Source organism: Medicago sativa, chromosome 1 (genome assembly GCF_051527215.1).
Source record: "Medicago sativa cultivar Bolivia chromosome 1, Bolivia_mono, whole genome shotgun sequence".
Taxonomy (NCBI): domain Eukaryota; kingdom Viridiplantae; phylum Streptophyta; class Magnoliopsida; order Fabales; family Fabaceae; genus Medicago; species Medicago sativa.
The window spans coordinates 36,127,446-36,150,014 of NC_140749.1; the positions used below are offsets into that span (position 1 = coordinate 36,127,446).

Consider the following 22,569-nt stretch of genomic DNA (forward strand, 5'->3'; position numbering starts at 1 on the left):
TGAAGTTGTTTATTTTGATTGGCAATTGAATTTTCCAACAAAATTTCCAAATTAGATTTCTGAGCGACTCTTTGGTTGATTGCATAGCTAGGTGGTGCTACTTGTCCATAGGGATTTTGATTTTTATAAAAATTTTGGTTTTGTCTCATCCCTTGGTTGTATTGAGCATAGTTCATTTGCTCAACACCATTAATAGCACTACCTAGTTGGCAGTCAGCACCAACATGACCAGTTATACCACATATTTCACAAGAAGAAGATGCAGGAGTAGAAGAGATAGCACTAACATTGAATTTTTCAAATTTTTGGGTTAGTGCATCAATTTTAGCAGCAAGGTGATCATAGTTAGAGACTTCGTACATACCTGCCTCCTTTTTGGAGGATTAAGAACTAGTGATGCCTCTCTCGTCGGTCCACTTGTAATGATTTTGAGCCATATCTTCAATTAAGGCATATGCCTCCGTGTAGTTCTTGTTCATTAGAGCTCCACCTGCAGCTGCATCAACAGACATCTTAGTGGTATAAGACAAGCCATTATAAAAGGTGTGGACTATGAGCCAACTCTCTAAACCATGGCGGGGACAAAGTCTGAGCATTTCTTTGAAACGCTCCCACGCATCATAGAGAGACTCCCCATCTTTTTGATTGAACAGAGTAATTTGGTCCCTTAGTTTAGCGGTTTTGGAAGGGGGAAAGAACCGGGCAAGGAATGCTTGCCTCATCTGATCCCATGAAGTAATGGAACCGACTTTGAGGGAATGGAACCAAGCGCTAGCTCTATCCCTTAAGGAAAAGGGAAAGAGATGAAGTCTTATGGCCACTTGGTTCTCCTTCATGGTTCCACTAATTCGTAGGAAAACAGAGATGTGAAGATTGGGATCCTCGGTGGGGGATCCTGAAAATTGGTTTTGCTGCACCAAGTTAAGTAGAGCAGGCTTGATTTCAAAGTTGTCATCCTCAACCTTTGGGTACACAATAATAGCTTGTGGCTCAGCCGTAGACGGTGTTGCATACTCTTTGAGAGTGCGATTAGCCATGGCGGTATTATTTCGTGCCTCTCTCCTCCTTCTATGTAAAAACCTTTCGATCTCGGGTATGAATGCCACTCGATTTCTAGTTCTTCGCATAAAAGGTTGAGAACCCAAGAAGTTAACGGTGACAAAAATAAAAGAAAGATAAAAGAAGAAAAGAAAAGAAAAAGAAATAGAATTCTAATCAAAAAGAAAAAGTTAATTAAATTAGTTAACTCCCCGGCAACGGCGCCAAAAACTTGATAGGTCAAACCGCAAGTGCACGGTCTATCGAAGTAATAGTAGTAAAAGAGTATCGTTCCGCTAGGGAGTTGTTCAATCTAATTAACTTTTAGAAAATTATTAGAGGAAAAAAGAGATTAAAAAGAGGAGGTTCAGTTGGTTGAAATTAAATAATAATAATAAAAAGAGCCTTGGGATTATTGGTTTATCGTAATGACGAATCCTTTACTAGCCAAAACCTTAACTTCTAATTCCATGTTTTATACCTAATTTCTAAAGACCGGTTTCCCTTTAGCCCCTCACCTTTCCAATCAAGTTCGATGACTTGATTAATAGAAGATACTTATAAGGATTGAAACTACACATGTCTCAAGAATTGCAAAGACTATTTCACTGCCTTTGCAATTCTTGTCTAAATTCCCTTGTTCTAACATCAAAGCTCCACTTTCGCATTATGAATTGATGTTTGAGATGATGGATTAACAATTATCAAACCCTCCACTTTCGCTTCTACAGTTTGATAATGGTTAATTCATGTTAAAACGGTGAATTTAGATTAGAAATTAGAGTTACATGAAATTAGGGTTAAATCTTGGTTCGATTAGGATTACGTCATTAGACTTACCCAATAATCCCAAGACAAAGAAGTCTACTCACTCATGTTCATTGTAGACATGGGGAAGAAGAGAGAAAGCATAAAATAAATTGCAAGAAAGAAAGTAAAGAAAAAAAATACAAGAACTTTATTAAAATAATTGTCACTAATAAATTCTAAGAAATAAAGGTGAATGTTTATGATGGAATGCTACTCTATTTATAGCTTACAATTGACTTAAAATCTAAGCAACTATAAGGGCTAATCAGTAAAACTAAAACAGAGTAACTTGGGCCCGAAGAAAAAGTAGCAAAAGGCATCCTGGAGGGTGGCACGGCCGTGCCACATGTTGGCACGGACCGTGCCAAGCTTCTGACTTGTGGGAGACATATTTTTGTCTCCGTATCTTCGTATTTTTGTACCGAATTTGTCCAGAATCCTTTCTTTTGCTCCAAGACTCCTTCCATCATATATTCGTTCCTAAAATAAAATAAAATGCAATTTAAAGTAAAATATTGAAAAAGGAAATAATATTGAAATAAAATAAAACTAAATCTAAATAAAACGATACTAAATAATATATTAAAATAGACTAAATATTGACTCATCACCCACCAACTTATCCATCAAATCGTCGATCCTCGGAAGTGGATACCTATTCTTTATTGTCACTTTATTCAACTGCCGGTAATCTATACATAACCTCATGCTACCATCTTTCTTCTTAACCAATAACACCGGCGCTCCCCAAGGCGACACACTTGGCCTTACAAACTTCTTATCAAGCAAATCTTCTAACTGCTTTTTCAACTCAGCTAATTCGGAAGCTGACATACGGTAAGGTGCCATGGAAACAGGTTTCGTACCGGGAATAAGATCAATAGAAAATTCTACTTCCCTCTCTGGCGGCACATCAGGAATTTCATCAGGGAAAACTTCTGGAAACTCGTATACTACTTGCAACTTATCAAGAACCGCTTGATTCTCAATAGACAGGGACGCCATCAAAGAAAACATTTGGATTCCATCACGCATTAACTGTTTCAACTGCTTAGTAGTCAAGAACTTAGTTTCTCTTTCTTCTTCGGCAGAAGAAAAATGCACCGTCTTTCTAAAACAATTAATATGAACAAGGTTAAATTCCAACCATTTCATACCTAGTATCACATCCATCCCACTCAACGGCAAACAGACTAAGTCCACTACAAAATCTCTACCAAACATCGACAAAGGACACTTCAAGCATATTAGATAAGTAGTCACCGAACCCTTAGCCAGGGTTTCGACAACCATTTCCCCATTCATAGATGACATAACAAGACCCAATTTCGAAACACAATCAGCAGCAATAAAACAATGTGTAGCACCGGTATCTATAATAGTAATTAAGGGAGTATTATTAATGAAACATGTACCTCTGATCAGACGATCCTCACTCGTTGTCTGAGTACCAGCTAAAGCAAACACCTTCCCACTAGACCGAGCTTTCTTAGGTTTCTTACACTGAGGGCTAATATGTCCTTCTTCACCACAGTTAAAACAAACTATATCATCATGCTTGCAATCTGCAATTGTATGTCCTTTTCTGCCACAACGGAAACACCGCTTTACATCGCCACCACAACCGTTACTCTTATGACCTTTCTCTCCGCATCGGAAACAAACAACTTCATTAGGAGTATCTCTCTTTCTGGGCCTCCTCTCATCATTCACCCTCTGCTTACCCTTATCAGCCGAAGCACTGTAAGGTTTACCATGACTTTGTTAATGCTTACCCCTCCGCTCATTCATAATCTTATAATGAGCTTTGGTGTCATCTTCATAAATTCTGCAGCTACTCACCAACTCGGAAAACTGTCGGATCTTCTGGTACCCAATTGCTCGCTTAATCTCAGCACGCAAGCCATTCTCGAATTTGATACACTTAGAGAATTCAGCAGTCTCAACATTATAGTGTGGATAAAACTTTGCCAACTCAACAAACTTAGCAGCATACTCCGTCACTGACATATCTTCTTGCTTCAGCTGCAGGAACTCAATTTCCTTATTCCCGCGAACATCTTCCGGAAAGTACCTATTCAAGAATTCTCTCCTAAAAACAGCCCATGTAACTTCCTCACCTCCATTCTCCAAAAGCGGCCGAGTACTTACCCACCAATCATCAGCCTCCTCAGCTAGCATATGCGTACCAAAACGCACCATCTGAGGTTCAGTGCATTGCATGACTCAAAAAATTCTCTCGACTTCCTTGAGTCATGTCTGAGCTCCATCGGGATCATATCTGCCTTTGAAGGTAGGCGGATGGTTCCTTAGAAAAGTCTCCAGCATTCGAACCCCATCATTACCACCAACACCATCATTAGGCTATTTCCCCACAGCTTGAGCCACAACTTGCAACGCAACAGCAATAGCAGCATCGTTCCTTTCAGCCATTCACGGTTCACTTCACAACGAACAATGATTAGGAAACACAACGACAATATTCAACCGTCACACGACACTAACGACTCGACTACTTGGCCGGACGGACCAACCTGCTCTGATACCAATTGTAACACCCCGTTTTCCCAATATATAAATAATAATAAATTAATCAGTGTTCATCACAGCAGGATGTCACATTTCGTTCTTCAAAATATCATTAAATGTAAATAGAGTTGAATACACTATTTATTTAAACAACTGCTTTCAATAATTAAAACAATGTCGCAGCGGAAAATATTCAATGTTTAAACGATACTTGGCACTAAGGCCTCAACTTCAACAACATAACAAAATTCCACCTAAAAGTGGTCCAATGGTTAACTTAGAAAAAGACACGTAACAAAGGAAAAGCAAAACACATAAATATCCCCATCCTTTTTCGTATCAAAGCATGACTCCTATGGTGACACGAGGAATCAACTCACATTAGCGGTTACTCCCGGATATCTGCACGTTACCCACGTAGAGGCAACATTCAAACAGAAGGGGTGAGATTTCACATTCGATAATAATAAGCAATAATTTTGTAAAAGAATTTAACAACACAAAACAGCAACAATTCATCAATAACAATGCTTCACATAAGTCCAACTACAAATCATCAATTAACTTTGCTCAACAATGCAACAACAACGACTCAACAAATGCAACAACAACGACTCAACAAATGCAACGTCATGCGATTATGCATGTGGTACCAACAGAGCTACAGCTCCCTTCGCTAATGCCGTGATTTGGCTTGACAGGCTACAACCCCCTTCACTTATAAACAACAGAGCTACAACTCCCTTCGCTATTGCCGTGATTCGGCTTGACAGGCTACAGCCCCCTTCGCCTGACAATGATTATGCAATGACATAACTAAATGCTACAACAGCAACATCAACTTCGCATCATAATCTCACAATTCTTTAACATGAATAACATCATATAGACATCATATTTAACAACAATAATTCATTCATACATCTTCGTAAAAAAAACATGTTAAATTATCCACAAAAGATTTTCACGTCAAACCAAGACTACTGGAAAGTTAACACAATTATTTTAGACCCACCTCTGTCATTGTTAACTATCATGAACTAACTTAATTAGATTGTTTATATTGGTCCTACAATAATTTTAGATGGCAAAGGGGTGTTAAAAAATAGCAAGGTATATAAGAAATGATCTCACAACATCGTTTTTGACACTTACTGTCAAATCGCTTCATTATTTGGGAAAATCGCTTCATGATTTTGACAGCATCAGACATACTGAAATTACATATTTTCTGTCAAAATCGCCTCATGATCACTGGAATTGCCTCATGATTTCGACAGCATCATACATGCTGAAATCAGATATTTTTCTACGATTTTCTACCATGGGAGCCTCCTTGGCTCCGTTTCTTGACCCTAAACTCTCCAAAATCGTCCATACTCATCACCATATGATTACCCTATCATTAGAACGTTAATCCCTCACTAACCTACCTGATTAACCACTCTTTTCACCGTTCAATTCTATGGTTCACTTTACCCTAGGTTATTTCTCTCAAATTATAATCTCTCAACAATAAAATTGAAATTCAAACCTAACTTCTATAACATAAAAAATTATCAACAACAACAAAATTAAACCCTTTTTCAGTGTTATAGACTCATTATTAAAGAAGGTTAGTCCCACCCTTGCCTTAGATTGATTAGATTCTGAATTCTACAAGCTTTCCCTTCTTCTCACAAAGCTCTTCTCTTCTCTGGCTTCTCACTTTCTCTTTTTCTCCCAAAATATGTTTTTACGTGTTCTGACTCTCTATTCCTAACCTCTCCTATTCTTAACCTACATATTCTCTCTTATTCCAATTCTGCCCTTATGCCTCATTAATCTAATTTAATTATATTCCCTCACTATTAATGCTCAAATTAAGCTACTAATAATTACCAACATATAACACATCACAATTACTCAAATAAATTATAAAAAAAGACACTAAACTCGATAAAATAAATGATTAATAAAATAGGGCGTTGCACCTCGTATCCACTGATGTGGATAACGAGAACCACGCCACCTCCATTATTCATTTTTATGCAAGCATTTATCATAATCATCTTTATGTCTATGTTTATGCTTCCTACAAGTTCTCTCAACCTCTAGGTCGAGGCTCTATGTTTTCCTTGCTTTCATAAATTCCTACCCGTTTACGTTAGTAATGCCTCACTTAGGGTTCTAGGTTGTTGCATGAAACTAGTTGCTTCATATACATTCCCATTTCTCTTCAAGTAAAGAAGTCTAGGGTTGCATGAGACTTGTTCTAGCAATGAGGGTTTTCTTTAGTTTATAAAGAAGTTTAAGGATGAAATCAAGTGGTTCAATGATGCACCAAAGTGATCAAATAAGCGGCAAAAGTGAAAGAATACGCGTCCAAGCTTCCAGATAGTTTCGCTATTAGCGAAACAAATGTTTCCAGCTTGAGAAATTTCGCTAATAGCGTACTTCTCTGGATTTTGCTGGGAAACTTTCGCTATTAGCGTGAAAGCTTAGCTAATAGCGAGTTTCTTGAGCATTAACTGCAGAATTTTCAAAATTACATGATAAAACCTCAAGCTTGAACCTGTTAGCAACCTTAAACAACCAGAAAACATGGCATACATGGGAATTGCAAAGCATGGCAAATAAAACACCTTAAACAACCATTAATCTCTTAGTTTTAGCATGAAAATAAAACTTGCATATGGCATCTAAAGTTTAATAGAGTGTAAAACTATCAAAGACACAACCTATAGGATAGGAATTCTAACTAAGAACTCACCTTGAAGTGGTGTTCAAGTTTCCCTAAGCTTCTACACCAAAATCCTACCAATCTCTACTTCTAGTTAAGAGAAAAATCAAGTTGAGGAAGCTTGAATCTATTCACCATCACTTACTAGAATCCTTGCTTGGAATGTTTTGAGTGAAAATTGTGTATAGAGGGAGGGAAGGATCCGAGTTTCTAGAGAGAGGAGGGAGCAAAAGTTTGTTCCAAACCCTAGTGAGAGAAAGTGAGGGAAATAATGAAGATTTTGGGACTTAAAGTCCTTATATACCCCTCAAGCTCCAATGTCAAAAATGCCCTTAACCTTATTCGAACAAATATTTTCGTTAATAGGTAATATGTCGCAACATGAAAAAGCGGGATGTTACACTCTAAAATGTTAAAAATTGGACTTTAAATCTTCTGAAAAATGATTAGTAACAAACGTGAGCAAAATATAATGTTAAAGATTGGACTTTAAATCCTCTAAAAAAATATTAGAAACAAACGTGTGCAAAAAATAATGTTAAAGATTGGACTTTAAATCCTCTAAAAACAAGATTAGGACTCAAAATATTTTTGAAAAAGATTTGTTAGCACTATATTAAATATTAATTGTCAATCAGTTTTCAGGAGAAGAACATAATTTGTTGTCATTTGATGAGGTTGAAGGGGATATATAACTTATATCAACATGAATTCCTAAACTCAATTGCACAAGGAAGTACCACCACATATTTTAAAGGCACCTTTGATGTTGTTGCGAAACATAGACCCTAGATATGGCCTGTGTAATGGGACACGATTGTTATGTCGTGGTTTATTTAAGAATATGTTGGATGTGGAAATCCTAACAGGAAGCAAATGTTGGAAAAAGTGCATTCTTTCCCAAAATAAAATTAAAAATAAATGTGAGTAAGGAGTTTATCTTGTTGAGAGTTATTAGTGTGGTAAAAGATTAGAATTGTGAAATCAAAATTAGGGAAATTGAATAAGGGGTTTAATCATGTGAGGAGCAATGTAATTAGGTAGATTGAGTAGGAATTGGCCATAGGATAATTGTAACATCCTGCTTTTCCATGTTATGAAGTAACACCTGTTAACGATAAAAATGAGCACGTTTAAGATTAAGGGCAATTTTGGTATTTGAGCATGAGGAGTATTTAAGGACTTTAAGTCCCAAAATATTCATTTGTTTTCAAGCTTTCTCTATCTAGGTTTTTGGAAAAAAAAACTTTTGCTCTCTTCCCTCTCTAGAAATCGGCCTCCACTCTCTCACCAATCCATATTCACTTAGTAATTTCTCCTTCAAGCAAGCAATTATGTAAGGATTGATTAGTTTTTGATGAAGGCAACTTAGGATACTTGAAGCAAACTTCTCCAAATTGATTCTACTATCTAGGGTTTTGGTGTAGGGCTTAGATTACTTGAGTTTCACTTCAGTTTGTGCAAGGTGAGTTCTTAGATAGTTTACCCACCTTTGGGTTGTGTGAATTTTTATGTAAGAAATCATGATTTTGTTAAGTTATGAATTAGGGTTTATACAACCCCCTTGTGCCATAGATTGTCTAAAACATGTTAGTGATTCCATGCTTTCCATTTCTAACTGTTTTTATGTATTCTGGAAGTGTAAGGTACATAGGATGCTTGAATTTGAGGTTTTGATGTAAAAATACGTTTTCTGTAGAATTCTGGACTGCTATAGCTCGCCAGGCGAGCTAGAACTCGCCATGGCGAGCTGGGAATTAGTGCTCTCTGGAGTAGCTCGCCTTTGAGCTCGCCATGGCGAGAAAACTGCTAGCCATGGCGAGTAGACAGCTCGCCAGGCGAAATTGACTGCACAACATGTGTTGTCAACTCGTTTTGTGGCCAGCAAGGGCTATCCGAGGCTCGTTCTTGCAGTATCTTATTAAACTTTGAAACCCCTCAATTCCAAATGTTTAAAGTACAATTCCAAACAAGGTTTTAAACAAGGGTAAGGCATGGCAAAAAATTAACAATGTTTGTTAATAAAGGATATGCAAGAGAGTTTAATAACAATTACCCGGGTAGTGATAAACTAAGAAAGGGAATGAATGTAGAGCCTCGACATAGCTTGTTGAGAATTAGAATGTTAAGTATGCACTTATGTAAGTTAAGACGTGAAGCGATTAGTTTAATCTATTCACTAAAAATGTATAAGAAAGACGTAGGTGTCGTATCTCTTGTGATCCTCATTAGGTTGGGATCTCGAGGGGTTTTCCCGCTATGGGAAACGGGATAAGCTTCGCAAGGCGGGCCCGCACGATGTTGAGGGAGTCTGATACTACCTTAGATAGGTCTTCATCGGTTATGTATGGGATTGTGCTCGGGAATACTCCACCCGGGGCTCTCCGTAAAATGAATTTAGACAATGTTGTTGTCCAACGCTAACCTCTAGCTTGTTAAATGAATATGACTACGTATAATGTGATATAAATATGATTATGTTATGATGATAGACATGAGCAAGTTATGAAATTATATCGACGACGAGATCAGGTTTTCCTATTCGTCTGGTTTAGGATTGTGTCATGAATATGTTAAGTTTAGGCCTTGATGCGATTAACGTATCTCAGTATAGCGGTCTTAGGTTCCCTTGATCGCCATGACACGTAAGATGTAAGCTAAACCTATGATAAATATGATGATCCTACGACGGTTCTATCATACACTACCTTCTAGGCAAGCATGTCCACACACGTATAATCAACTGTCAGGTTGTATTGTAGACACGTGGTAACCGTAGGTTTTCCCCAAGGTTACCTATAACTTAGGAATAGGTAGAACTCACTGAGACATTATGTCTCATCCCTTTCCTTCTTTGTTCAGGTTCACAGGTTTCTCGTGGTAAAGGTAAGGAGAAAGCTTTGGATTGATCGTGCTTTCGTGGAACCAACTTTTTGTTTATCTAGTTGATGCATATGTTATATTATAAGATGTGTTGTAATGAACTTTGTAGTCAAGTTTCGTTCGGCTATCTTGTGTAAAATAATGTAACATAAGACTCTGGATGTCTTTTATATCTAAACTCTCGACTGAAGTCGTTTCTGCATTGTATAATTAATGTATCCAATATCAGTTTTAACGCACTTATTGAGTATTCTAGACACTTTCAATTTGGGCGTTACAATAATAAGGTAACCTTAGGGAGTTGTTTGGGGACGAATTGGGGGAGTTTAGGGTCAAAATTAAACGGAGTCCAAAGAGGTCCCCCAAAGTGAAATCGCTTAAAAACTGTGATTCATGTAACCTGTCAGATGTGCACATTCGTACGCCTACATGGCAAAACCCATGCGCAAGTCTCTTCCTAAAACGTGTTTTGTGGTGATTTTGGGGCGCACGGTCGTGCATCTTTCCCAGACGTAGAAAACCCTACTTTTATTCTTTCAATGAGTTCCTAAAGTGAAGGTTAGGGTCCTAAAGCAATGTAACTAAGTGAGAGCAATTTGGTTAGATATTTTAGAAGTCAACGTCCTTAGTAGAAGGATGCCTCACATAAGCTAAGATGTGATCTCCACAGATTCTGTGAAGGACATCAGACATAGAATATGACTGGCTACTTGGATCTGAGGGACCCTGAATCCATGTAAGCTTTTGTCTTATTCTGTGAGCTGTCTCTATCATAAAATCTAATCGAGCAGTTCTTTTGTCTTCTTCTGTGTACGTGTACAACCAGACAAAGGACATCAAGAATGAAGAGATCAACAGATAATTCTTCTTTCAACAAAGGAAATACAAAGGACTTTCCAACATGATTATCCATATCAGGAAAATGACCAACGTTCTTGATCAAAGTTTCTCAACATCTATATTTGCACTGACACTCTTCTCCAACATCTCTCAAAACACTGCCTATAAAAGGAGTTGAAGACCTGAAGAAGAAGCAACAAGACTTTGTTATTGTTTTGTGCCAAAACTCTGTCAAATCAAATAGTGAAAAATACTTAGGATTTATTTTCAAGGTTATATCTTAGAATCCTAAGGAGCGAGTCTGTTCATTTGTACAGTTTACATTAACTAGTTAGAAAAATGGTAAGAACAAATTAACTTGTTTGCAGTTGGGGCAAACATTTTAGAAATTATCTTGCCTCCGTGCTTGAGTATATAAGTCTCCTACTAAAACCTTGAGCACCAAGAAGTCTCAGTTAGTTGTGATTGACCAAGAGTAAAGTTTTAAGCAGTTTTGCTTAAGTAAGGGAAGTCTCTAGCAAGTGTGCTAGAGCAAAAAAGTCTTCAGGTAGAGTCCTAGAGCATAGAAGTCTCTTGCAGTTGTGCTTGAACATTGGGAAGTCTCTTGGTGTGTCCTTGAGCAAGTTGTAATCAAGAGTGATAGTAGTGAAATCTCTTGGAAGTGCAAGAAGACTGGGCTACTCATGTGTTGTAAGAGGAACCAGTATAAATTATTTTTTGTCTATCTTCTCTCTCTCTGACTCTTGATCTTTTATCTTCGTGTTCTGTATTTTGTTGTATTCAGACTTTGAGTCAGAATCTTCAACATCAGAAATTGTCGAAAAGGGCAACACAATTCAACCCCCTTCTTGTGTGTTTTTCTCACCTTCAGTTGGTATCAAAGCACGATCTGTGCTCTGTCACTTAATCGTGCCACAAAAAAAGATCCAGTGAGAAAAGCATGTCTTCCGCCTGTGAAGCCTCCAATCCTGATGTCAACAATACCTCTACCACTGAGAAAAATAATTATTTTGCTAAACCTCCATTTTTCAATGGAGATGCTACTCGATTCTCTTGATGGAAGAGCATAATGATGTATAATTACATCATAGAGATTGATGATGAACTCTTGGATTTTAATGAAGATGGACCTAACTTTGAGATTGAAGAACAAGGAATAGTGACAGCCAGGAAAAAGCTGACTGTCATCCAAAAGAATAACTATAAAAAGCACCACGGAGTGAGAGGGATTATGGTGGAAGGTTTACCTCATGTTAAATACATGAAGATTGGGGATAGATCTACTTCAAAAGCCATCTTCGAATCACTGTGCCCTACCTACGAAGGAAATCAGCAATAAAACATAAAATACTAACAATATGAACAAGGAGATGGAAGCAATTCCCCCTCATGCGACTCAAGAAGTGAGGCATGTAAACGTCAATCTTCGAGGAATTGAAGATGCATCTCTACATCCTAGAGTTCTTTGACAACAACGAAAATTTGTTTGACGACAACCTGTTTATTAGAATAATCACTTGGGCCTGAGAGACCAAAGAGAGCCTCAATTAGGTCAACAACTATAAAAGGAGGAACTTATGAGTTAAGAGATATTTTAATTCTGCCTGTCTTTTTGTTCCTTTCCATCATCTCTTCTACTAGTTTGCTTCATTGACACTCTGCCTATCTTGATAATGGGTGTATTTGGCATATGAATGGGCTTAGCTTAGTTCGAGTAGAGGTTTAGGCATTTGTTGTATGCACCAAATTTTTTGTGAGTGTTGCTTCAGTCTTTTTTTAGGGTGAACAGTGTTGCTAAGGTTTAGTGGATACTAGAGTAAATGAAGAGTAAATTTATGTTCTTTAGATTATTATTTGTTTTTCAAAAATGACAATATAATTGATAAATATAGGATAGTAACATTTAAACATCCACTTCAATATTCTGCTGCCTGTTTAGATTAATACAAGCAGTATCATCTGGACGCATAATAAATTATATAAGATCAAAAAACAGGTGGTCTAAATTATCCTAACCTAAGAGAACTAAATTGTTATGTTTCTATCATCTTATTTGTAATGTCTTCATCATCAATAAGTTATCCAAAACCGAAGTCTCTCTTGTGTCAGTAACAGGCAGTCCCAAAACATCCCAAAAACGAAGAGTCTCGTCTTCCCCAGCTGAAACCATCGTTAACCCATCCGGACTCTGCAAGACATAAGATCGTAAGTGTAGCTTAAAAGAAATAATTACCTTGATAAAGTTTAAGTGGGTTCTTTCATGTTTATATGTTTTAACGAAGTTGAATTTGTCAGCATATATAATGTCATTAGTTAAAAACAATCCCAAGCAAAGCAACTATATCAGATGCTCTTGTTAAGTGAATGACTCACATTACTACATGCTTTAAAAATTCAATATTCATCATCTTAACATATGATCTGAAACCTAGCCAAACCACCATCCATAAAATAAAAATAAAAAAATTAACAAATTTCAAAAATCAAAAAGGAAAAACCAAAAAGACAACAGAGATTGAAGAAGACATTTTAGGGGGAAAAGAGTAAAAGTAGGAGGAAGAATAAGATATCAGAAAGGGAGACGTGAAGTTGAGAGAAAGAGAGACTAAAAATATTCAGAGAGAGAGAGAGAGCGAAAATGATGAGGGAGAGACCAAATTTAATTAACTATCTATATTGTAGTACTAAGTTTTCAATCTCTTTAATCCACTTGATTTAGCTTGATGGTGTTGGCTTAAGACCTTCGAGTGTGCTCCTCTCAAGGTCTCATGTTCGATTTTTTCCGGATGCCAGTTTTGGTGGACTAGTTTGACTTCTTCAATTTTTTTAATTAAAATAACGTTAATAAATTAGTAGTTAAGCCAATTTCTAGGAATTGAACTATAGACATTCTAACTAGAACTCATTAAGCATACCTGAGAAAGATGGAGGACTCTGGAGGAAGTATGAGGGTCCAAGCCTCCAAGTTTGGTCATAGATGGATATTGCCACAAACACAGTTGGAAGCAATAATTTTTATGGTGTCTATTCCATTGTAAACCATAATTTTTAGATAATTGGAAGCAACTATCCAGCAAAATAGTGTTTTTTTCTGGTGAATAGGAATTCTTAATCCTTACCTGAGCTTTGGTATCTATGCTGCAAATGTTGGTTCCCTTTTCTAGATTCCACAACTTAATACATCTATCGTCTGCTCCGCCTCCAGAAGCAAGCCCAGCTGAATCATAAGGGCACCTATGGTCCTTAAAACAAGAGCTTTGACTGCAGCACTATGGTCCTTAAAACACTGCAAGAAACTTGATATATATTTGTGTCCCATACATAGAGGTGATTTTCATTGCCACCACTTGCCAATAAATTGTCGCTTTTCGACCATTTTAAACCGCAAACTTCTGCTTTAACTGCATACAAGAATAAAATACAACAAAATGTTACTCTACAAGTTTTATCAAAAGCTTTCTATATTCATATACATTGCACTTTTTAAAAAAAAGAAGAGCTAAATCTAATTACCATCATGGTTGATTATCGATTTGCCATGGCTTCCGGAAGTTAAAATATGACGCTTATTTGATGCTAGAGTTGCTTACTAGCCTGGAAGTCTCAGCATCCCAGAGTTGAAGTTGAGAGTTCACAAATCCTGTTGCTACATAATTTGCACCCTCTGACCAAGAAAGACTTGTTGGATAATTATTGCTAATGAGTTTTAACAACTTAGATAGATACATCAGTAGTAACTGAGTTCCAAAAATATATTTCTGTTCCCATAGCAACAGCTAGAATGTTATTTATCCATATTGTTTGTGTAGTAATCATTTATTAATTTTGGTGCATCCAATGACCTTGATTCCTTAAGTACATTTATCAGTTTATACAAGATTAGGAAAATACAAGCCAACCTTACTTTTCCTTTTGTTTATACAGTTATTAAAACACTTGCTCACTGGTTCCTTCTAAAGGAATGTGAATATTTATCTATATTATGATTTACTTGTAATACTATGAGAATCCCTACGGTACAGACAAACATAAATGATATCAAAATAAAATAAAATCAAATTACATCAATTTCTGCGTTCTTCCTCAAAGAAACCCGAACTCTAAAACTTTACTAAGTAGCAGTCATCATGTTCACCTAAAGAAATTCAATTTCGAATTGATAAAAGTTGGTGCAATTGATCTTTACAAAGAACTATACTACAATGTTGGAGGATACAAATCACCTAATTCCTTGGAGCAGTAAAAAATGAATTTAAACATTTTGCAAAGGTGGTATTAATTTGATTGTGTGAACTAGTTCTTCATTGGTCATAAAAATAGAAACTGTGTGCTTTCAATTCCAAATCAAAATTGTGTGCTTTACAGAAACACAATTCCTTTAATTGTTGATCCAAAAATGACGACAATCCAATAAAAACAAAGAAGTTACCTTCACAATCCATTCTAGATGCAGAGCTGTAAAACTGAATAACTAAACCCAAATAAGCAAGGATAAGTTGATCACTTGCAGAAAGTGAACAAACCGAAATAAGTACCAAGCTTCAATCGAAAGAATCGATAAAAAACAAAACAAACACAATACACATATACATATACAAAATAGAGAAAAAGAGAATGAGAACCACATTGGAGGCTAGGGTTTCATAGAATACTAATAACTTTCAATTCCAATAGGAAAGTTGAGATGCTCGTGTAACAGACGCAAATTCCAATAGTAAAATAGAAATCTGGATAAAAAAATTTCAAGGTTAAGTTCACCCCTCATAAGTATTTATCAGGGATGATGACATACAAACATTCATATAATATATCAAATGCAAAAAATTGTCTCTTATAATTAGATGATATGATGATAATATGTGAAGATGCGTTTGCTTTTTTTACGAGTGTTGGCAACACTTTGTTCATCAATTTTCATCCTTGTAAATTTATCCGTTTCTCTCCTTATAGTTATCATTCAAAAAGGTTTAAGAAGAAAGAACATCATCGTCAAAATCATTTGAAAAAATAGTTTTTAAATGGTGAATACAGAATTATAAAGAGATATAGATATCAAAAAGAGAATTAAAATTAAACCGTAAAAGATGTCATCATAAAAGAAAACCTAAAAACAGCGTACAATTAAAAAATAATCCTAAGGTTTGTCTAAGATCTTCTGGACTAAACTGGTAAGGTTCTTGATAACATCAATTGTATCTGCATGACGTCTCTAATTTGATGTTTCCATAAAAGCTATCAACTCTTGTCGCCGTTGAACAACTTTCGAGAGTTTCTTCCCTTGTGACTACAGCAGAAGATCTAGAAGTTGCAGGACGATCAAACTTAGGAGGTTCCTTAGGAATACCAAATGAAGATGCATTATCATCTAATACCTTAGATTTCTTGGAAGGCACTTGATTACTTAAAGATGCTGATCTCTTCTTTGACTCAGGTGCAGATGCTTTTTCTTCTTCCATCTTCTTCATATACTCCTTTACTATATCTTTGTTGTCCTCGTCATAGTCTTCATACCGAACAGTTGGAAATATGTAATTTGGATTAGCTCTGAGAAAATCTTCAACTATAATTTTACGGTACTCCAATATGACTTCTTCATTGTCTTCTGGAAAGATGACAGACAATAGAGGCGATGTACCAATGGGTGGAAGTTCATCAACTGCTGTTCTTCTAGTCACTCTCCGGGTAGAATCAGATGCAACACTCTTTTTCACCTTTCTATTTTTCCTTGTTGGTGTGGCAGAAGCTTCTCTTCGTTTTACTTCATCATCTTCTTTGAGAAGTTTTTCAACAACATCACGCGAACGAACTTTCAACCTTGCCAGAGTTACTTGGTTAAAAAGTGGCCCAAAAGAAGGTTTTAAGGCTTGTACGATACTGAAGTCTTTGGATCTTTGAAGACTATCAATGATTCCAAAAGTTTCAAGACAACCAGAAATCACTCTTCCAAGAGGGATAGTCTTAACCTTTCCAGATCTTGAGGACCAAATAGCTCTCTTCAAAAAATCAAGTATCAACTTAGGAAGATTGATACTTATCTTTTTGGCAAAGTGCCACATGATAAACTTGTAACTCCGAGTTACTATTTTTGAAGAATTTCTTAGAGGTAAGATACATCCAGAGATAATTTTATATAGAACCTTGTATTCCGGATTCAAGTCCGAATAACTCTTTCCGTTTGGCTTCTCGAAAATTATTCCTTGAAGTTCCTCTTTGATTTCTTCCTCATTCCATTCATCAGAAAACTTCACACCTTCAGCGTAGCACTTAATAACCTGTGGCAAAAATTCCAAAGAGATTATAGCCACCTTTCCTTGAACATAACCACAGATGCTCCCATTATTAACTCTTGCACTCATCCAAAATTCTTTAACAAGCTCGGTGTAGATAGGTTTCTTTTCTGCATAGAAATATTCCATCCAACCCATATTTACAAAACTCTCTCTGAAATCGAATTCATTTGCAGCAAGATCATACAGGTCAACCCTTGGTTCCAGTAGAACTTCTAGTTCTTCAAATTTCATATCAGTCATGGTCACAGGATACTTTTCACTGACTGAGAAAGCCTATTTATTTATATATTGTGGAAGAAAGGGTTTGGCAACGTTATTTGTTCCTTCAACCGCAAACTATATATATAAGTAGTTGTTGTGGAAGTAATTGTTCTATTTTTCACTCGTATCAATATATATCTTTTATGGAATTTTGTTTCAAATCTTTTTTAAAATCTCTCTAATTTTGTTTCATATCTTTTTTAAAATCTCTTTAATTTTGTTTCAAATCTTTTTTAAATTATCTTTAATTTTGTTTCAAATCTTTTTTAAAATATCAATCATATAAGAAAAACAACAAGCAAAGCTTATTTTTCTTAACTTAATTTAGGGCCGTCAAAATTTTAGCCATAATAAAACACAGTGTTTATGCCTTAAAATTTTAGCTCGATTTTTTTTAAGGCTTTTTAGCCTGATGCTTTATAGCCTGCTAGGGGACGCTCGTAGAAGCCACAGGTAATCTGTTTGGCTCGCATATTTTTTTTTTTTTTTTACAAATTGGCCAGCATAACTTTTTTTTAAGAGAAAAATCTTAAAGCATTTCATTAATCAATATGTGTTCAATACAATCAGGTTTTACATATAATAACCAGAAACTAGCTGACAATGTGGCCGTCTTAGCTAAAGCGTGAGCTGCCTCATTTGCTTGTCTCCGTACAAACTCTACCTTAGAGTTTTCATAATAATTCCTAAAAAGAAATTGCAATTTTGAATGATATTTCCGAACTCAGGTACATCATGTTTTATCGATAAGAAACTATCGACAACCTTTTTCGCATCCATCTCAAAATATATAATTTAGAAATATTTATATAGAACTCAAACTTTATCTTTCTTTAACCACACACATATTTTATTTGATGGAATCAATTACAAGGTAGTTCAAAGCCTTGATATTATCTAATAGTAAAAAAAAATCAAATATTTTGTTTAAAAAAAGTGAAAAGTTGGTAAGTTTGAATGGAGTTGCGCCAGTCCAAATCATTAATGTTTTTTATTTTCTATTTTCTCTTTCGTTTTTTTATTATAATTTTTTTGATAAATCTATACAATCTATCTATTCTCTAATTATGAAACTTTTTTTTTGACAAGAATTATGAAACTTAATGTCTACAAAATATTCTCTAATTATGAAACTTAATGTCTACAAAAAATACAATCATACCCTTTAATTTTTGACACATCATCAAAATTATATCCTTTTGTGTCTTTTGCTTTAACTTCCCCCTATAATTTCTCTCCTAAAAACAAATTAAAACAAACTCAGTTGATAAAGAAAACTAACTTAATATTTTTTTTAAACAACAAACAAACTTAATCTTAATCTCAATCAAAACAAATTTTCATATAATTCAACTTCTAAATATCTAAAGAGTTAGAAAAAATTATAATCTTCTATTCTCTAATTCTCTAATCACGAAATTTTGTATGAAAAAAATTATGAAACTTAATGTCTACCAAAAATATAATCTTAACCCTTCTTAATTTTTTGACATGTCATCAAAATTATATCACTTTTTGTCATTTGCTTCAACTCCCCCCTATTCTTTTTCTCATAAAATCAAATTAAAACAAACTCACTCAATAAAAACACACTAACTTAATCTTTTTTTAAAGAACAAACAAACTTAATCTTAATCTAAATCAAAATAAATTTTCCTACAATTCAACTTTTAAATATCTAAATAGTTAAAAAAATTACAAAATATTTATTACAAAGCATATACCTACTTTTCAAAAAATTACACATTTTGAAGATTGCTTATTTTCTAAATATAATTTGCCTTTGTTTTTTCTTTATCTTTTTTTTTAGTCAAAAGAAAAATTAAATTAAACAAAAAGAAATGGATAAAGAGTCTGAGGACATTAGACCTGACTCAGGTACAACCAAAAAACGGGGATACAACATAATAAATCGGACCAAGTGGATCGACCCAAATCTATCCTAACAAAAATTCACTAATCAGCAAGCGAACCTGTATACGGGCGCGGAATCGGGTTTAAAAAAAATGAAAAGTGAACCTCTGCGAAAAACAATTAATGGATCGAAGAATTCAGGGAATCAAAGAAACAACAGGGAATCAAAGAAGTCAGGCCACCATTTCATATTATAAAATATTATTTTTTATTGTTGTAGAGTATTAATTATTATATCTTTTAGAAAGATGACTATAAAAAACACCGAAAACATGATAAATAAGTCACTAAATAATATTGTTGTACAATTCATACACGAGACTCATAACGACATCTTTATCAATAATCAAATATTTACTATTTTAAATATTTCTACATATTTTTAGTTTACAATTTCATAATATTTAATAACAACTATTTCAATGATTTTATAATGGGAAAATTACACTAACCTCTCTTAAGGTCTTCTTAAATAACACAAACACCCGTTCTATTTTTTAACTAAACACTAATCTCCCTTTTTTTTACTTTATCAAATTGACAAGCACTTCTCTTATAATATAACACGGTTTAAACTTTCTTAATTTCATTTATTTTAAACCCACTTATAAGGACTTACAAGATTCAATTAAAGAAATGCATGCCGAATCTCTAAATGCTTTTGAGAAACTAATGGCTCCAAAGAAAACTATTTTGAAATTAGATTCCGAAATTTCTAAACTTAAGGAAGCATTTGAAAGTTTAAGAGATGAGCATGCTTTAATTGTTAATGAGAAAATTGCAAGTCCCACAATTGAGTCACCTAAGACAAAGTCTCCCAAATATGAGAATTGGATGGACTTTGCTAGTTGTGAGATTTTCCCTAGTCTTCATGAAGAGATAAATTCTCTAAATAAGAAACTAGAGCGCGTCTCTAAAGGTACCATGACTTTTGCTATGAATTCAAAAGATGAAAGAACTCCTTTTAAAAGACCTTACACCAAATATTCTTATGTGAGGAAAAATGAGAATCATAACAAAACTTATGTTCCAACAATTAGTTGTCATTATTGTGGTATAAGTGGCCACACCACACCTCATTGCCAAATTAGGATAGTTGAAGTTCCTAAAAGGGTAATGATGTGGGTGCCAAAAGTCACTTGTTGTGAAACTCATCCCAAGGCTCCAACTTGTGTTGGAAGCTAAAGGAACCCTAATTGATTTGTGTAAATGTGTCTTGCAACTTTGAAGGAACCTATTCCCTCTAGGGTGTCCAAGACTCTAGGTTGTCCAAGACACCAAAACTAAGATGCGCTCCTTTTTCTCACTTTCATACTTCTTAGCGCATCTTAAATCTCACAAATCAACTATGGTATTCCTTGTTTTATCTTACTCCCAAAAGATTGGGAAAGGTGTGTTTGGTTTAATGTGTGTGGGTTTGATGAAGAATGAGAAAAGTCAAAGATGATGCTCCACTATAAGCTCCTTAATTCTTAAGGACATCATGGGCAAAAGTGTGATGAAGACGAGGACTTTAAATATCTTACCTCTCCATTGTCTTATCATGTTGGTTGATCACGAGTGACCTCTCAATCTTCATTATCATTGAAGCACTCTAACAAGGGAGTAAGTATATTTTGATAGTAGGTAAAGTTTTCTTGGAAGATTCAAATGTGTTTTGATCTTTCCTTGGAAATCTTCTCTTATCTCTCTCGTTTTGCTTGATAGTATGTGTTCATGTTTATTGATTGCCTTTCATCCCTTATTGCATGCTATTTGTATTTTCTCTATGCCTTGTCTTGCATGATTGCTTGTAATTCAATTGTGATTGTTTACATGCTATTTGTTTTAGGGGTGTTATCTAAAAGCTTGTTTGTTCAAATGTTCACAAAAATAAATTGCACGGTAACTCCTTTTTCTTGTGTTGGGTATGTGCTTTGTAAAAAGCACCTTTGCACCATCTCTCTTTGACATTGTTAAAAGAGGAGGTTATGTCATCATGATTATTGTCTCGTTCATGAAATTTGGTTTTCATGTTTATGCACATTATGGTTATTGGTATCCATGCTTGTTGTTATCTTTAATGTAGATTTTATGCATGTTCATTGGTATCTATGCATGTTTATGTCCCTTTTTTGACGTTGTCAAAGGGGGAGATAATGTTGATATATTTCTTCATACGTGACTATGTGACTATATATATTTCCATATTTGTTTGCTCGTGTTGGTGCGTTTCTTATATGCTATGTTTCAGGGGGAGAGATTAGCCCATATCATCAACATGTGTTTGACATCATCAAAAAGGGGGAGAATGAAGATAATATTGCTTATTGCTTTAGTTTATGTTTTGATGATGTCTAAGATATCTAGGTTTATTTGATGATGTTCTTTTATGTTGATTAGCTTTAGCTTAGAAACTTGTTAATGCACCCTAGCAAACCATGTCTCATAGTGTCATGTGATTCTTTGATGTCTTATGTGTTGTCATATATGGAAAATCCTTCCGTGAATTGCCTGATTCTATTCATGATTCATTGATTCATATCAAGCATTCCTTTTGTCCATTTTCCCTGTGTCACTCCTTTTGAATCGAGTCAATTTTTCATGAATAGTATCGCAGTGAATCTATTCACAGTTTTCCTGAATAGATTCACAGGGAATCGATTCACAGTTTTCCTGAATCGATTCACAAAAAGTCTGAATCGATTCAAATGTTGTCAGCATCTTTTTTCACTTCTTTCTTGCCTGAATCGACTCAAATTTCAATGAATCGTATCATGAAACTCTCTGACTTTGATTGAATTGATTCGTAAGAGTTTGAATCGTATCAATCTTCATCTGGGGAGATTTGAATCGATTCAATTTGTGTCTGATGCGTATCAAACTTCATTGTTCATTTCGCTTGTCATCTAGCTGTCTGAATTGATTCACACAGTAAATGAATTGATTCACTATGTTGTTTTTCGCCGAAATTTTGCACTTTCCACCCTTCCTCATACCACCCAAATCATTGAATCATTTGAATCTATTCTCTCTAGATCTCAAAAACTCATTGTTCATATATTCTTCAAGATTAAACACTTTTTCTTAGAATCACTTTGTTCTTTGAGTGTATAGATTCTCTAGGGTGCTAGTAGGGATTGTAAGTTGGTTCTCTCAACAAGATTAATTGGGCTTAATCAAGGCTTCAAAGGAAGTGAATAATCTCATTCCACATCCAAAGGACTTGGGGGTCTTTCTAACCGTTCTTGAAGTTGAAGGGGGTTCATTTGCCGGACGTAGCATTGAAGACTCGAGTGAAGA

General features: G+C 35.2%; 1 non-coding gene and 2 pseudogenes across 1 annotated transcript; 1 reads left to right on the forward strand and 2 right to left on the reverse strand.

The window, feature by feature from the left end:
- The first annotated feature begins 567 nt into the window (after positions 1–567).
- Positions 568–674, forward strand: LOC146954640 (small nucleolar RNA R71). The gene has a single exon (XR_015025158.1). It is a non-coding gene; the product is annotated as a small nucleolar RNA R71 (small nucleolar RNA).
- Positions 675–2,430: 1,756 nt separating this feature from the next.
- LOC146954641 (uncharacterized) lies at positions 2,431–4,098 on the reverse strand (annotated as a pseudogene).
- Positions 4,099–12,866: 8,768 nt separating this feature from the next.
- Positions 12,867–14,638, reverse strand: LOC146954642 (cell division cycle 20.2, cofactor of APC complex-like; annotated as a pseudogene).
- Between the last annotated feature and the right edge of the window lie 7,931 nt (positions 14,639–22,569).